The sequence below is a fragment of the Bos indicus genome, chromosome 1 (assembly GCF_029378745.1).
Source record: "Bos indicus isolate NIAB-ARS_2022 breed Sahiwal x Tharparkar chromosome 1, NIAB-ARS_B.indTharparkar_mat_pri_1.0, whole genome shotgun sequence".
Lineage (NCBI taxonomy): Eukaryota > Metazoa > Chordata > Mammalia > Artiodactyla > Bovidae > Bos > Bos indicus.
This window is the reverse complement of record NC_091760.1, coordinates 54,291,968-54,296,980: the sequence shown is the minus strand read 5'-3', so window position 1 is coordinate 54,296,980 and position 5,013 is coordinate 54,291,968. Positions and strand designations below refer to the sequence as shown.

Genomic DNA, 5,013 nt, shown 5'->3' with positions numbered 1-5,013 from the left:
GCATTCCTATACACTAATAATGAGAAAACAGAAAGAGAAATTAAGGAAACAATTCCATTCACCATTGCAACGGAAAGAATAAAATACTTAGGAATATATCTACCTAAAGAAACTAAAGACCTATATATAGAAAACTATAAAACACTGGTGAAAGAAATCAAAGAGGACACTAATAGATGGAGAAATATACCATGTTCATGGATTGGAAGAATCAATATAGTGAAAATGAGTATACTACCCAAAGCAATTTATAGATTCAACGCAATCCCTATCAAGCTACCAACAGTATTCTTCACAGAGCTAGAACAAATAATTTCACAATTTGTATGGAAATACAAAAAACCTCGAATAGCCAAAGCGATCTTGAGAAAGAAGAATGGAACTGGAGGAATCAACCTGCCTGACTTCAGGCTCTACTACAAAGCCACAGTTATCAAGACAGTATGGTACTGGCACAAAGACATAAATATAGGTCAATGGAACAAAATAGAAAGCGCAGAGATAAATCCAGGCACATATGGACACCTTATCTTTGACAAAGGAGGCAAAAATATACAATGGATTAAAGACAATCTCTTTAACAAGTGGTGCTGGGAAAACTGGTCAACCACTAGAGCACTTTCTAACACCATACACAAAAATAAACTCAAAATGGATTAAAGATCTCAACGTAAGACCAGAAACTATAAAACTCCTAGAGCAGAACATAGGCAAAACACTCTCCGACAAACATCACAGCAGGATCCTCTACGACCCACCTCCCAGAATATTGGAAATAAAAGCAAAAATAAACAAATGGGACCTAAGTAAACTTAAAAGCTTCTGCACATCAAAGGTAACTATTAGCAAGGTGAAAAGACAGCCTTCAGAATGGGAGAAAATAATAGTAAATGAAGCAACTGACAAACAACTAATCTCAAAAATATACAAGCAACTCCTACAGCTCAATTCCAGAAAAATAAATGACCCAATCAAAAAATGGGCCAAAGAACTAAATAGACATTTCTCCAAAGAAGACATACAGATGGCTAACAAACACATGAAAAGATGCTCAACATCACTCATTATCAGAGAAATGCAAATCAAAACCACTATGAGGTACCATTTCACACCAGTCAGAATGGCTGTGATCCAAAAGTCTACAAGCAATAAATGCTGGAGAGGGTGTGGAGAAAAGGGAACCCTCTTACACTGTTGGTGGGAATGCAAACTAGTACAGCCACTATGGAGAACAGTGTGGAGATTCCTTAAAAAACTGGAAATAGAACTGCCTTATGATCCAGCAATCTCACTGCTGGGCATACACACTGAGGAAACCAGAAGGGAAAGAGACACGTGTACCCCAGTGTTCATCATAGCACTGTTTATAATAGCCAGGACATGGAAGTAACATAGATGTCCATCAGCAGATGAATGGATAAGAAAGCAGTGGTACATATACACAATGGAGTATTACTCAGCCATTAAAAAGAATACATTTGAATCAGTTCTAATGAGGTGGATGAAACTGGAGCCTATTATACAGAGTGAAGTAAGCCAGAGAGAAAAACACCAATACAGTATACTAACGCATATATATGGAATTTAGAAAGATGGTAACAATAACCCTGTATATGAGACAGCAAAAGAGACACTGATGTATAGAACAGTCTTTTGGACTCTGTGGGAGAGGGAGAGGGTGGGATGATTTGGGAGAATGGCATTGAAATATGTATAATATCATATATGAAACAAGTCGCCAGTCCAGGTTCGATGCACGATAGTGGATGCTTGGGGCTGGTGCACTGGGACGACCCAGAGGGATGGTATGGGGAGGGATGAGGGAGGAGGGTTCAGGATGGGGAACACATGTATACCTGTGGCAGATTCATTTTGATATATGGCAAAATCAATACAATATTGTAAATTTAAATAAAATAAAATAAAATAAGAAAGAAAAAAAGGAAAGAAGGAAGGGAGAAAAGTAGGATTGAAGGAAGGAAGGAAAATGAAAAGGGGGGGGGAGGAAAAGAAAGAAAAAAAAGTTATTTGCTCAAAAGTCAGAGACAGGTGGAAAAAGAAAACTAGAATTAATTTTATGATGGATCATAAAGGGGATGGATCAGGGAGATTTAGAAAACTGCTTGCTAGATACCTCTGTACTGCTAGATGAAAGTAACATGTGGTATAAGAATCAGGGAGACTGGACAACCCATTTATGACCCTTTTCAATCCAAACTTAGTCATTGTCCTTTTAAAAAAAGTAACAAAACATATGTTGGTATACTTCAACAGCATGAAAGACTCTAACTTGGCCCTCAAGTTGTCTCATGATAGAACCAGGGTCTACGGCCATACCACCCTGAACGCATCCGACCTCGTCTGATCTCGGAAGCTAAGCAGGGTCGGACCTGTTAGCACTTGGATGGGAGAACCAGGAAGAAATATATAATAAGTTCTTAGGCCAAAATTCATCCGCTTATTTATTCAACTAACCAACCAACAACTACTGACATCTGCCTTGTGCTAGACACTGTGAGTAATGGAGATAGAGAAGAATTAAGTAATGATTCTGGCTTTTAAGCAGCTTAAAAATCTAGTAAGTCATCAACATTAGGGAAAAGAAACAAGTGGGCAGGGAAGAGATACCTGGTGTCTAGTTATTTAGGCTTATGGATCTACGATGTGTTCATAGTTAGACCTTTAAACTCATTTGTGATATTAAGGTTGTCTTACCACTAAGAATAAACTTCCCTGGTGGCTCAGATGGTAAAGCGTCTACCTACAATGCGGGAGACCCAGGTTCGATCCCTGGGTAGGGAAGATCCCCTGGAGAAGGAAATAGCAACCCATTCCAGTACTCTTGCCTGGAGAAATCCATGGATGGAAGAGCCTGGTAGGCTACAGTCCATGGGGCCGCAAAGAGTCGGACACGATTGAGCGACTTCACTTTCACGTTCACTTTTCACCACTAAGAATAAACGAGTCAGAAACATGATTTTGCTCCAAACTATATCTTAAAACTAAGCACCCCCAATCAAGAATCTCCCAAGTTGCTTATTATCAAATCACAGGCAATAAATACCAAAGAGGACTCCAGGCTTTTCCAGAACTAGTTTCAACAGTGAGACTCTGATTCCTGGTGTGGAGCCCAGGTCATCCAGTCTAGACTTCCTCCTCCTTCCTAATGGGCTCTCATTTGGGATCTTGATGTCCTTTTGTGTTAGCAAAACTCATTCACAACCATCTGAATCCTCAAACTTTGAGTCAAAAGAATCATCTTTGTCCTAAAAGTATGACTCTAGACATAAGGTTCTACAGAGTTTGAACTTGAAAGTGAATTGTTAGAGGCTCTATCCCTTTTCTCCCAGTAACCTCTTTGGCCCCTTTATAAACTTGGCTCCCTTGTCCCTGTGACCCAGCTCAGCACTCCAGGAATCTCAAGAAAAGAGTGAGTCAAATCCTAGCCAGATGTTTCCCAATCCTATGTTTTATTCCTGGGTACCTGAAGATGACTTATCAATTAGAATTAAGCCAGTGATTATGATGTGAATTAGACAGAATCTGGTGTAAAGGAATGCTATCAACATGGACATTTATTATAGGTGGCCAAATATACAGAAAGTAAAACCATAAACCTGATTGAGCTCTGGAAAACCATATGTATTAGTCACGTATGTCAGCTCCTTATCATATATGACCAATTACCACACAGCACAACAATAATAATGTCATTAAAATGCATGTTAATCAATATTGTGGTAGATTTTTCTGTCTCTATATACATATCACTAAAGACAGAGAGAGATAGAGATACATGGACATGCTCAGGCCACCTAGCTTGTCCCTGACCAGCTCTGATCTCCTACACCTTCAAAGAATTAAAGGAAACTGCCTGAGTTATGGTGAATCTACCTTCACCCTAACCCCCATTTTCCTGGCAGAACAGGAGTTCTTTCACAACAGCAGCAGTTGGAGAGTCAAATGGGTAGGCATCCACTCATAGGAATATGGCATGAATAATCCTACCTTTTGACCTTTTGACAACCCACTACCTCCTATTGCCTCCACTGAGGAAAGAGGCAGTTTCCACAGGTCTCTCTTCTTTTCAGGGGCTCTTGTTTATCTCCCCCTAGATCTATCTCCTTCCTGAATCAGAGCCCTGGAATCCTCCATTGCTTCTCTCTAGCCAGCAAACAGAGACAGAACAAGTGAGGAAGAGAGCACTGAGCTAGGATGGCTGCTATGGCACATGGTCCTAAGGTGAATTTGACCATGCAGACTTAATCTATGTCATCTTTAAATGACTCCAAGAAATGCTGTCTACTTCCAGAAAATCCATGTGCCTGTACCTCTTCTAGCCTCCGCCATGCTTGTCTTCTTTCTTTTGAATTCCTCTTCTCTATTTTCTTCCCTGGATGCTCTTCTTTCATTATTTCCTCCCCAGTGATTCTCTCTGTAATTATTCTCCACTCAGTATTTCTGTCTCTTTCCACAGTTCAGTCTGTTACCTGAGAGTGCCACAACTAACTTGATGATAGATAATGCCAAAAACATACTGCTGTCTTTATCAGAGGGACAACAGCTTTGGAAAAATCAATCCATCCAGCCATTCTAGGATATTTTTATATATTCTTTTTGGCCTCCAGAATACAAATTCTCTTCTTAGGGATGACTTGTACTTGATTGGAACCTTGATGAGAAGAGAAACTTTATGGTTTCACAGCTAATTGAAGGCATCAGCTCATCAAGTTTCACAGAACGAATTTTCCCCCTGCTTAATGATGTAGAACTCTGCAGTCTTACCTCTGCAGTGGTATCTCTGCAACCATTGAGCAGATTCCAAGATCATTTTTAAGGGACATTTTGCCCTATCTACAAGCAAATCTATGACTAATCTCTATTCACTGTGGATCAGCCTCTCAATTTTGATCAACATCTCAGTTTTTAATCTCTAATATTGACTGATTTATCATGTCATATCTGAAGTATATGAATTCACAAGATGAAACTGCAGCATTTAAATGCCTCATC

The 5,013-nt window shown here is 39.6% G+C and overlaps 1 non-coding gene across 1 annotated transcript; it reads left to right on the top strand.

Annotated features, from left to right (window-relative positions):
- The first annotated feature begins 2,730 nt into the window (after window positions 1-2,730).
- Window positions 2,731-2,802, top strand: TRNAC-ACA (transfer RNA cysteine (anticodon ACA)). The gene has a single exon. It is a non-coding gene; the product is annotated as a tRNA-Cys (tRNA).
- The last annotated feature ends 2,211 nt before the right edge of the window (window positions 2,803-5,013 follow it).